This window comes from Indicator indicator, chromosome 10 (genome assembly GCF_027791375.1).
Source record: "Indicator indicator isolate 239-I01 chromosome 10, UM_Iind_1.1, whole genome shotgun sequence".
Taxonomy (NCBI): Eukaryota; Metazoa; Chordata; class Aves; order Piciformes; family Indicatoridae; genus Indicator; species Indicator indicator.
The window spans coordinates 8,306,957-8,320,682 of NC_072019.1; positions in this window are offsets into that span (position 1 = coordinate 8,306,957).

A 13,726-nucleotide genomic window follows, 5' to 3' on the forward strand; every position below is an offset into this window, starting at 1 on the left:
CCCTAGTTATCTTTGGATATGCTAAGCTGATTTCCCAGCTGGTGCAAGTTAAGCTAGAGCAGTTACATTAAACGATGCCAATATACACTAATTTAGAATGAGTTCCTTTATCATTAACATGGGTATTTTAGGAAAGCAATTTAGAACCATGCATTATGTAGATTCTCTTCTCTACTCATCATCTCCCATCTGATATTTGATTAGGATATTGATTTCCTCTTACTTAAAAAAAAAAAAAAAAAAATATATATATATCAACCCCCTCACCTCCCTTTACCCTCTACATCCTACAGCTGCAGAATTCCACCTGGATTAGCAAATAGATTTATTGATAATAAACACATTGATCTTTTTTCCACCCTTCTCCAAGCTGTATAGCTCCAATTTTTCTATCTTCATTTTTCCCCTTCATAGATAATTTTAATACTAGCTTCTCTCTACTACTGGTACCATTCTTGTAAGGGAACTATTAAAAGATTCATCTACAGTTTTCTCCAGTCTTAAATTCTTTCAAATGGCTTTTCAGCATGGAACAAGATCTGAGTGCTCCTGCTGATTTCAGCAGAAGTCTCCTTGCTTCCTGAAGTGCTAAGATAAACAGGTCAATGCAAAAGTAGCTATGATCCATCAGTAGGCTTTATGAAACACTTCTTAAAGAGCAGAACTGGTTTAAAATAAAATCTCTGGGACGTAGCTCGGTGCAACTCTTCTGATAAATTGCCCTGTAGATGGGCTTACTTGGTTGGAAGAGATGTTTTGTTACACATCCAGCCAGGTGTTACTAACAGATGATGATGACACCATCATAAGAAATTACTGGAAATTTACTTTATTCAAAACAAAACACACATGACACTGTAAAATCAAGATAAAGAATGAAATTCAGACACCCCATTAGAACTCCAGTCTATATACAAAACACTTAATATTTCAAAATGTTATGTTTCCAATGCTGATCATCATGATTCAACATTCATATCTCTGTAGCACCTACAGATCAGCTGGGTTACAATTCCAGTTGTGATACAAACCAAGTGGCAGTCCCTTGACAAAGATCTAACTTAAGAGCTGCTTCATAGCTACTTCTGAGATTTCATAATTTGCTTTCACTATGCATGGGAATAAAGTGAGATCAAGAGAATGGCACTATGTCAAAATGTGCATTGAATGTGCATGGAGCTACATCAGAGGATGTGGGAGTTCTAGATATGGTGTTATTGCCACACTCTACACCAGTACAGTAATTCTCCCATCTTTTTCTTGCTATTGCCTTGTTTTATATATGCCAGACTGGTGCTCCATCCACCACTCTCCAGTTCCTATATGTTTTCACCTAAAGTGGTTTATCTATGGGAAACAGTTTTACATTGATAAAAGTGCATTCTTCCCTAAAATTTGAGCTTACTGGCCCCATTTATGAAAGAGGTGTATGAAAAAAAAGCCCAAACAAAACTAACACACACACACACACCCCCCCCCACCGTAACCACCACACACACAAAATAAAAAATAAAAATCATAGTTTAAAAATCTGGCGTATAAAAATGACTTAATAGGGTCTTTAGAGTTTAGAGACTTAACAGAGACTCAAGAGTTGAGGTGGGAAACATGTTATAGCCCCTGAAAGGAAAAAGCTTTGTTCCCCTTCCATGTCTCCCCCTGCTCCTGTGCTTGGAGCTACCCTGCTTTGTGGTGGTTCTGCTGCTCTCCAGATCCTTCAGAATGAGATCAGCATTCAGCTCAGTGATCAGCAGATCACTAACCCAGTGGAAACATGCTTGTTTTTCTTTTGCTGGAGTGACAGGTAGCAGAACTGAGCCACTGCAGGGAGGATCAGATGAATCATAGAAGGGTTTGGATTGGCAGGGACCTTAAAGAGCATCTAGTTCAAATCCCCCTGCCCTGGGCAGTGACAACTTCCACTAGGCAAGGTTGCTCAAGGCCTTGTCCATCCTGGCATTGAGGATCTTCATCTAGGCTGCATCCACAACCTTCCTGGGCAATGTTTTCCAGTGTCTCATGACCCACACCGTAAAGAATTTCTTCCTAATATCCAGTCTAAATCTAACCTCTTCCAGCTTAAAGCTATTGCCCCTCATCCTATCACTACAAGCCCTTCTAAAATGTCCCTCCTCGCTTTCTTGTAGTCCCCCTTCTGGTAGTGGAAGGATGCTGTAAGATCTCCCTGGAGCATTCTCTTCTCCAGGCTGAACAGCTCCATGCCTTGGAGAAGTGTGGAAGAAGAACACTGGAGGGGGCAGTATACTCATGTTTCAGTGGCAGAACATTATCAGAGATATCTTGCTCAGCTTGACCCATATCTGTGGGCACTATGGTTTCTTCAGGCAATACACTTGTCTCTTATGTGAGGCACTTTTACAGTTTTGAAATCAACTATTATATTAACTGTGAGTTTGCTTTCTTGGTTTGGTAAGAATCAAGATGATAAAATGCATCAATCTGGAGAATTCAACACCTGGTTCCAAATTTTATTGCTTGGGAACATTGTCAAGGAAAACTGCAAGTCAGAGAGCCAGAGTCAGCTGGTGTAACTCAATGCAGTATTGCAGTCCACGTACTATAAAGCAAAATAAGGTACAGCAGTTCAGTAAAATGAACAGAACTAAGATGTTTGGATCTCAAAATGTTTCCATGGAAGTATTTTCATGAGAAACTAACATACAGGGTCATTAACTTCTGGAAGGTAATGAAAGACAGATGAATGTATTCCCCAGCATCTTTCAAAATGATTGTAAGCAGTCATTGTGTATGCTCATAAAGGATGTATCCTATGAGCTCATAAAGGGTGGCTTAGGTTTGGTTTCCTTTATTAAGGTCTTTTGAATGATTTCAGCAAAGCGAAGGCATGGCAAGAGAAGTGGCTTAGAGAAGTCTAGGAAGCAAGGACATAAAATACAGTTGGACTGACATTGAATATTAGCTAGGAATCCTATCACAGACCAGGGTTTTCTGTAAAGTATGAGAGGAGGAGTTTAGCTTTCTCCAGATGAACCCTACACATAACTGAAACTCCACAAATATCAGAAGTACAATCATTAATTTATATCTAAAGCAGATCAGATCTAGAATTGTAACAATGCCTTTGTAGGCTGAGGCTACCTGGGTCCCTTGAACAGTTAACACGAAATGGAAAAGTTACATTTTGAGAGAGAGTCAGTCCCTATGTGAAAAAAACACTCACCTTAACCACTATAAAGAATTAATAACGTGACAAATGTATGTAGTTCCATTATAGAAAAGTAAATTGGGGAATAGTTTGGTCACTTACTCTGAAAAAAAGTTGGAAAGGTCAGGACAAGTGTTCATGTGTAAAAATGGAAAGAATCTGTTTCTTTTTTTTTTTTTTTTGCATGAAATGCTGAAATGAATATTGCTGCCATTTCATGAATATTTTTTTCCATGGTTTAATGTTGCAGGGTATGACAATAACATAGCCAAGTGTGTTCTGTAGGGGTCTTCTCAAAATCTGTGGAAGTCAAGAAAAACAACTCCCAAGTTGTTCTAATCAATAGGTTATAGTAAGCTTGCAGTGAAGTGATGAGAGTGAGTACCAAGAAATGAGGTATTTTAGTCAATCTTTACCTTTATAGTTCTGCCAGTATTTCTCTTTAACCAGCTTCATGGCAACAGCAACAGAACTGCTACACTTTTCAGCATCTCCCGTAAGTAGAAGACAACAGCTGGAGAAGTCTCTCAAAAGCACAGCTTTCTTCATGTGAAGAGTTCATTATTATACAAAGAGATGTCAAATAATCAAGTTTCCATTTGTTCAGGTGCAGTGCTAGACTAGTCCATGAATTTTTGTACATGTCAAAAAGTTACGTTCCAGACAGATTATATGGTTTCTTACAATAAAAAGTTATATTCTTCCCATATACAAATTTAAATATTTCAGTATTAGGACTTTGCCAAATGTAGAAACTCATTTCTCAGAAATATTTTTGATGTGCTGATGTTAAACTTTTCAGTATTAAACCATATGAAGATAAACATAAAATATATATATACACACCAGAATAGATACACTAAGAGAGATGGGAAGGGGTTATATTTTTCCTTCCTCAAGCCCTTCTTCAGGAAACATCTAAAATTTGGGAAGAAATTTCTAACTTGTTTAAAATCCACTGAAGTCAATGGAACTCTTCTGCATATTAATACTTTTGCCATAAAGGAAATGTTTTCCCTATGCATTTTCCTAACTAAGGACAGTAAATCTGACAGAGTCATTAAGACATATTATTTAATTTGGAAAGAAGGATTCCTGTCTTTGTTATAAGAGGCTGTGTTCTTTGGCAGTATGACAGTGCAGTGTGAATTAACTAAGTGCTTAAAGGGTTTCTTGAACAGCAGTTATTCCTGAGAAAGAGTCAATATAATTTCCAGCTAATGTTTGAGTATGAGATGCCAAATTGAGCTACAGATTTGGGCTTCAGGAGAGATATCAGGATTTGAGCAAAAACAATGATGGAAATTTTTTACAGATTTTAAAAGTCTGTGATGTCACTCTTCATAGTAGATTTGCAACGAGAGTGACAGCACAGAGGAATGAGCTTGCTGAACAGGAAAGAGGTAAATATTTATTGTGGGTAAATGAGTGTAAGTTAGTTGATGTGTCAGTGTTCTTTCTTTAACAGAGAATTTAGAGCATCAGTTAAGGAAGACAAGTTTTTCTGATCTTAGTAAGACCCCAACTGAATATTTTTTTAAAGGTAAAAAGTCTAGAAATGAAAATACCAATGAAAGACATGAAACACACAGTACTTCAGAAATACAAGCTTCCATTCTCATAGACAGCAGGACAGAGGGAGAAACTTTTATGTTTTATACCCCAAATTTCTTATTTTGAGATGATTCATGATGTAGAAATGTGATAATTTTTCCCCGTGGTTTTCCTATAGATAAGATTTTAGCTTCTCTCAGAGCAACTAGCAACAAAGAGTTTACACAGAATATTATTTTATGTATTTGTTCTGAATTAGACTGCTATATTCTATGGGCTATCTCATAGTGAACACAAAATGACACACTGGTGTAAATATACAATATGGTTATTTATTTGTTCTCAATATATTCCTTCATGATTAACGGCAACGTTGCTAGCATTTAATACTGTCTGTATCATTCCCAAAATATACTCCATAACTGACACTTCAGTTCAACTTGAGATTTCACCTAGGAATTTACAAAACTATGACTCAGGTACCACTTTCAGATACACACACATGTACATGTACACATACACACAGAAGTATTGTAAAAAAGAAATGTATTTTGTGTCAGTGAGCGGATGAGAATTGAACTTCTAGCAAAAAGGGAATCTATCTACAATTAAGAGCACTTATTCTTGTATATTATTATACTAATCATGGTTTGTTCAGCTAGTTATAGAAATGACAGAACTTTTTTGAGTCTGAGAACTTGTGATTAAACAAAATTTACTTTCCAAACTTGCTGTGACTGACAATGTCCTGTCCGTTCAACCTGGAATGCTTCTAATGGCTCCAAGTGTAGTGCTTTTGCTCATGATCTTAAGAGTCTTTATCTCTCTTAGATCCAACTCTCTTGATACATATTGATCTACAATACTGTTTTTATTAGCATGTTTGCATCTACTGCTAAGTGTCAGCAGAAATATCTTTATCACTAGAGGGCAGCCATCATCTTTTAGAGAACCAAGGGAGCTGGTCATGGAAACCAGCTTCTGACTATGATCTCCGAGGGCATGATTCTTGATCAGTTAGTTGGCTGTGCCTCATCTGTGCTAATTTACAATACAAGTAACTAGCAATATTCTGTATTTTTATCTAGGGATCAATTTATAGTTGTTTTTTTCAAAGGCAAAATTTTGAAGACTTCTCAGTGTGGTCTGAACAATGACTTTTAGTACCAAAATTTGCAAGTTACTCCAAAAAACCTTCCTACATTTTCCATCAAAGGAAATTTCAGAGCGGGCTGATGAAATGGGAGCAATAAATGTGGCCACAATGCTACCGGAAGCACATCTCATCTTCTGCACAGAGAACTCTGTGTGTGAATGTTTTCTCTGTTTGCTGCTAATTGGCTTTTGCTGACCATGAGTGGGTTCAAGGGTGAGGCAGGAAAGGCAAAAAGTTTAGCTCCGAAACTCAGCCTTCCTGATACCTGGCATCATAACAGAGGTTCATCTTGTCCCTCACTGAAGAACTGAAGATGAGGTGAACAAAGCTCTCTGACTAAGAAAGCACTCAGGCTTTCATCTTACCGAAAGCTTCACAATGACTGTGGCCAGCTTCTGAGGTTTAACCAATACACAAGTCATGCATAACTAGCCAAGGGTTCTCATGGCTTTGTTGCTCTGATAAAATAATCATCAGTTTTTCATGTATCTGTTATAGATATATAAATAGAAATTTTAAATGCTGTTTTATTGGAAACTTTTACTTATAGCTCTTTTACTTTGCACTCCTCACAATTTTTACTTTACAATCATTCTGCAAAGGAATAGATTTACTGCTATCTGCTGTGACAGGCTGCTCACACTCCATCCTACATGCACAAGTGTGTGCATGAACAACAGAGGACTTGAAAGGATAAATAATGATACATGCCTGCACATCAGAGATTAAAATTAAGTTTTTGTCAGAGCAGAACAGAACTTGCACAATCTGAAAATCTGTTTTAAATTGTCATTAAGATAAACTTCTGAAAATCTAGTATATGCATTACTTCTTATACACAGTAATAAACAAGGCTTGACATTTTCAGATCTTGTGAAATAAGGACAAAGGCTTTTTAAAATCAATAAAGCAGGCTGATATTAATCAGCAAGTAATCAGCATTTCATATGATTGGAAATAGGGAGGGAGAAGTTATTTTGCACCCTGCTTACACTTTGCTTTTCCTGTCCTTGATATGCAGTGTGTCTTGAGTCATAGCCAGCATTCAGACACCTCTGCAATTCTATAGGATAGTAGAAGCAAAAAGGTCTCCACACCAGAAATAACAATTTTCCCTGTGTAGGCAAATAGAAGCTTCATCAGGACCTTGACTTCTTAGTTTCCAGTCTCCCCTCAAGATGCAGCCCTGGCTTTGAAGGAAAGCCTTTGCTGTTCAGCTGCATGTGTCTTGCAGAGCAGCCAGGGCTTGATCTCAGGTGGGAGGACAGGTATGCTTCCTTTGGAAACATTTTGGTGAAAACCTTATATCTCCCCATATCTGCACAGGCAGCTTTCTCCTGAGAGTAGAGTGGTGAGGAGAAGTCCCAGCAGCAGAGTGACACACAGCCACACATACTTCTTTACTTCTTTTCAGAGGAACAGAGCTCTTCCCCCCCACCCAGGTGGAGTTCCTCTATGTCAAACCCTGACTAATTCCTGACAAGCTTCAAAGTTCTGGGAAGGAGCAGAGAAATACCTCAATGCCAATAACCAGTAATTCAAAGGAAGAGTTATTTCTAGGGTTTGAAGAACGTTGCAGGAGTGAAGGGTGAAGTCCTACTGTCTTAAAGGAAAAGCACAAAGAAAGCATGATCACTCAATAAATAATTTAACTGGCAAGAATGTGAAAGAAATTTTTGTGTGTTTGTCTCTAGCATTATGAAGTGGGTTCCTGCACTGAAAAGTTTCTGCCTGTTTAGAAAAAAATACTTAGTCAAAAATAAAAAGAAACGGCAGACAGGCAGAAAGGGACCTGGGGGTACTGATTGACAGTAGGCTGAACATGAGCCAACAGTGTGCCCGGGTGGCCAAGAAGGTCACCAGCATCCTGGCCTGCATCAGGAATAGTGTGGCCAGCAGGAGCAGGGAAGTCATTCTGCCCCTGTACTCAGCACTGGTTAGACCACACCTTGAGCACTGTGTCCAGTTTAAGAAAGAATTCGAGTTTCTTGAACATGTCCAGAGAAGAACAACAAAGCTGGTGAGGAGTCTGGAGCACAAGCCCTCTGAGGAGAGGCTGAGGGAGCTGGGGCTGTTCAGCCTGGAGAAGAGGAGGCTCAGGGAAGACCTTATTGTTGTCTACAACTACCTGAAGGGAGGTTGTAGCCAGGTGGGGGTTGGTCTCTTCTCCCAGGCAACCAGCGACAGAGGGAGAGGACACAGTCTCAAGCTGCACCAGGGGAGGTTTAGGCTGGATGTTAGGAAGAAATTCTTCACAGAAAGAGAGATTGCCCATTGGAATGGGCTGCCTGGGGAGGTGGTGGAGTCACCATCCCTGGAAGTGTTTAAAATAAGACTGGATGAGGCACTTAGTGTCATGGTTTAGTTGATTAGATGGTGTGGGGTGATAGGTTGGACTTGATCTCAAGGGTCTTTTCCAACCTGGTTAATTCAGTATTTCTGTGAAAAATGTCTCTCTTTGGGAGCAAGGGGAAAAGGGTTCACATTAGCTTTTCCTTTTGCAGGAAAACAACTGTTTTTAGGTTCCATGGGATAATACAATAAGTATTTCTTTTTCATTGATATATTGTGTAAGCATTTCTCATTGTTTTAGTGTACCACATGTATCTTCTCATACACTGTAAGCTCCACACTTAATACATAATATAAAAGTATGAAAAAAACATGCATGAGGGTTTTGTTTTTAAAATGAAGGAAGTCCCACATGCAATGACAAAAAGTAGGGTTACAAAATTCCTGCATTTTCTATCTACACTATTTCTTTAAAAATAATTGAAAGAACTATAGTCCATTTATAATAAGGCAAGGTGAGCAATTCACAACAATTCTGTACAAAATCTTTAATTCTATTTTTTAAACTTTTATTTTTTTTTATTTTTTTTTTAACTAAGAAACAAACAAATAAAAATGTTAAATAGTTACCATTATTATTTCCAGATGCTTAATGACTATTCATTCCAGCTTCTAGCAGAAGAATGTGCTTAAAAAGCAGATTTTAAAGTGAGGGAACAACCAATGTGTGTTTTATTTGATCATCATCATAACAACTTTTTAGTCTATCTTTAATCCTTTCGTTCAGCCAATAAAGAAATTCAAACAAATAAAAACTGTTGAAGTATGAACTTCTATTGGTTTCAAAATCATGTGACACACTGGACTGGCACCAAAATATGGACTAGAGGCTTATGATAAATTCAGAAGATCAATGAAGTACATTTAAAATGCATTTAATAAAATTTATTTTACTCATATATTGGAGATGGAATAAAGGCTTTTTATAAACCCTTTGGCTGGCATAAAACTACAATATATTCCTACTGTCTGTTATGTAAATTGTATTTTTACTTGTTACAGATTAGATATAGCTGCCTGTGCTATTTGCATCTTTCCCCCTTCCCCCTGAGACTTTATCAAATTGTTAACAAAGTCATTCCCCTCTTTACTGTAAATTACATGCACATTTGGATTAAATATTTGTAAGCTGGTTCACTGTGGGATTTTGTGCTCAGAAATTGCTGCCCTTGAAAATATCTATCTTATCTTAAGGTGACAAGCTGCAGGGATTGACATTTGTTTGTAAGTTAAAGCATGTATTAATATGCATTCAAGATCTATAGGGTTTTGTTTTGTTACAAATGGCCAAATATTTCTTGCTTTTAATATGACCAGTAAGCACACTTAGTTTTGAAATAAGACTTTATTTTTTTACTAATTTTCAATTATACTTGCATATAAATATGTTTAGAGATAATGTTGGCACAACTACAATAGGAATACAAATTCCTGAGACAGAATAAACATTGAATTGCACACAAAGCACAAAGATAGCATGATGCTGGTTTAGCTTAATGGGTTTCTAACAGTATCCTAATGTGGTGCTTGAGTTTGGGTCTGTTATGAGAACAAATATTTTGTTATATGCCTGATAAAAATTATTTTGACAGTCAAAGAATCCAAAGTTTGTAGTTGGCAAAGTCTTCAAAATCTATCATGTGAACCTAATACTGTTAGAGCATACTAATTTTAAAAGAAATTTCACGGATATGATCTTTGTCAAGTGGGATGTTGCACTTACTATCACATACTACAAATAACTATACAAACAAATATGCATTCCATTATAAGATAGATTTCCTTGGGTTTTCAAGTGGTCAGCATTTTTGTGGTAACATTAATAGTTATTACAGGTTTAAATGGGCACTCTGTCTGTAACTGATTGACGAGATCAATAATTTTAAGATCAAATACTAACAGCAGTCTGGGTTTTTTTTCCTTAGTCTCTGTCTTTCTGTTTTATACCCAATGCCTACAGCAAGATCCTGTTTTCTGTATGTAGACAGAGTTTCCTGCTGCGTGCTGTCGAAAGAATGAGAAGACAAGATGGAGAATCAATTTAAGAAAAAAGCTTTAGTTGACAAAGCTTTGCTGTAGATCAATGGAGTCTAGCTAGTTAAAATATCTTTGATAGCAGAGATTTTACAATCATGGGCTTGGACATAATCCATTTAGTTTGCTCTATTCCATTCATACAGAATTTTTCCAGATTGAAACAACAAAACAAAACACAAAACCAAACCAAAACAAAACATATGTAAATATCGTTATTGTTTAGACAGCTGAATGCCTTTTGGATTTGTTATGAAAAAGTAAAAGAGGCTTTAAAATATATCTCCTTGATATACAGAAAATCTAGGCCTTTACTAGAGCTGTTATTTTGAAAGAGACACTATTTACCTAAGAGGGAGTTTGTCTGTTACAGCAGAGCAAGCAACACATTTACCCACAGAGACCTCTAATAGCACAAAATTCACAACTTGGTACTTAGTGGATTTTTTTGTACTGACTCATTTAGTCTTTTATCACTTATTTGTTTAAACAGGTTTCATGGCAAACACAGGATGTGTACAAACTGATATAAAGCATGTCTATGCTAGCAGATTTAACCATATATCTGATATTTATTTAATTGGGTTTCACTAAATTTGCATACTAGCAGTAATTAGTTGTTTCAGAATTCCTAATAGCATAGAATGAAAATATCATGAAACTTTTTTTGCTTAAATACATATTTGGGAAATGATAGAGTTCTCAGTTGTTGGCGAAGTAAAGAGGAGGGTCAGCAGAACTGCCATCTGGGACTTCTGGCAGGCAGACTTTGGCCTGTTTCAGAGACTGGTGGACAGAGTTTTTTGGGAGGCAGTCCTGACGGGCCAAGGAGTCCAGGAAGGCTGGACACTGTTCAAGAGGGAACTGTTAAAAGTATAGGAACAGTCTGTTCCCATGTCACAAAAGATGTGTTGTCAGGGAATAAAGATTGCCTGGCTGAATAGAGTGGTTTGGTTGCTGCTTAGGGAGAAAAGATGAGTCTGTGGTCATCAGAAGAAGGGGCAGACCCCTGGGGAGGAATACAAAGTCGGCCTGAGGATATGCAGGGAGAAAATTAGACAGACCAAAGCCCAAATGGAAATTAATCTGGCTTCAGCTGTTAAAAAGAACAGGAAATGCTTCTACAAATATATTAGGGAAAAAAAAAAAAAGGGAGGACTAAGGAGAATCTCTGCTTTTCTTGGATTCAGGGGGGAACATAGTGGTCAAGGATGAAAAAAAGGCTGAGGTACTCAATGCCACCTTTGCTTCAGTCTTTAGTAGTAAGACAAGTGGTTCTCTAGATATGCAGACCCCTGGGCAGGAAGATAGGGGTGGGGAGTAGAATGAAGCCCTCACAGACCTCAAAAGGATATGGTTAGTGACCTGCTGCACCACTTACACATACACAAGTCTATGAGGCTGGATGGCGTACACTCAAGGGTCCTGAGGGAGCTGGTGGAAGTGCTCACCAAGCCACTTTCCATCATTTACCTGCAGTCCTGGATAAGTGGAGTGGTCCCAGCTGACTGTAGAATGGTGAACACAATGCCCATCTACAAGAAGGGCCAGAAGGAGCACCTGGGAAACTACAGATCTGTCAGTCTGACCTTAGTGCTGGGGAAGGTCAGGGAGTAGGTCATCCTGAGTGCCATTATGCAGCATGTGCAGGGGATCAGGCCCAGTCAGCATGGGTTCGTGAAGGACAAGTGCTGCTTATGAAATCTGATCTCCTACTACGACAAAATGACTCAGTGGATGAAGGAAGGGCTGTGGGTGTTGTCTACCTGCATTTTAGTAAAGACTTTGACACTGTTCCCAAAGCATCCCCCTGGAGAAACTGAGTGCTTATGGCTTGGATGGGTAGACAAGTTGCTGGGTTAAGAACTGGCTGGATGGCTGTGCCCAAAGAGTGGTGGTGAATGGAGTTAAATACTGTTGGTGGACAGTCACTAGTGGTGTTTCCCAGGGCTTAGTGTTGAGGCCAGTCCTCTTTAATATCTTTATCAATGATCTGTGCAAGGGAATCTGTGCACCCTCAGTAAGTTCTCAGATAATACTAAATGACACTAAATTTCCCTCCACATTTCCCTCTACAACTACCTGAAAGGGTAGTGGGGTGAAGGTCAGTTTTTTGTCTCTAGTATCAGGTGATAGAACAAGAGGAAATGGCCTGAAACTGTGCCAGGGGAGGTTTAGATAAGATATTAGGAAAGATTTCTCTACAGAAAGAGTGATCAGTCATTGGAATAGGTTACCCAGGGAGGTGTCCCTGAAAGTGTTCAAGAAACATGTGAACATGGCACTTCAGGACATGGTTTAATGGCCACGGTACTGTTAGATCAATGGTTGCACTTGATGGTTTTAGACGTCTTTTCCAACCAAAACAATTCCATGATGAATTCAGAAACAATCTAACCACTTTCATATATACTGTTAACTCATTCATGGTTGTAAGAAAGTCACAAAACATATAATCTCTATCAACTAAACAAGAAATGTACATTTGAATTACTCAGAAACAAATCCAGCCTGCAGCTGCTTTGGAAAATGAGCAGCCTGATAAAGAGCTTACTAAATTTTCACATAGTAGGCATCAAGCCATTTACAGTGAAAATGCCTTCCTTAGATGCTTAGGAACCACTTCTGGATTAAAATATCACCTGTTGATTTTTATCTGTACAGCAGCTTGTAGAATTTTGTGGTTCCAAGTATAATAGATTCAAAAATGGAGAAAGTGAAATAGGTTTTTAAGAAACCAGGAAATAAAATACATATTGCACAGGTAAAAGTGTTGCTGAAAATTCTGGACAATATTTCCAGAAGTAATGACTAATTCGAAGTGTGTTCATTGTGGGGTGACAAAGCAGAGATAATTTAGAGGGGTACAGTTTGAAGGAAGATGAGACTGTTCCTCTTCTGAAAATCAATGTCTTATCAGACATTTTTCTTGAAGCTGGATGTCTAAAATCACTAATCCCTTCCAAAACCTTGGCTAGCAACTAGCATTAATCACATCAGGCTATATCCCATTGGTCTCCGAGTCCATAACAAATTTTATTGCATCTATGTCAATTTTGTCTTCCGAATGAAACAGAAACTATGAGCTCTAAAGTATTTGATTTATGGCATACTGTATTACTTCAGATCCAGTTCTGTTTCCTGATATTTAAAAGGCCTGTGCATTTAAAGTTTGTAATTCCACTGAAAAGACAATTAAAATTACATAAGGACATCAAAAGCAAAGTAGAAATACTTTTATAGAGAGTGTTTCCGCTATTTCCACTGGTTCTTTCAATTCAATTTTGTTAATATATAGAAGTGTCTTCACTGTAATTGAATACACCTATATAGATATACATTTGTATATAGGGGTTCTAAACAGTTGCAGATTGCTAGCATCTTTTCATGCCCCATCTTAGAGGAATCATGACTCACCTGGAATTCTCTGTATCTGCTTGATG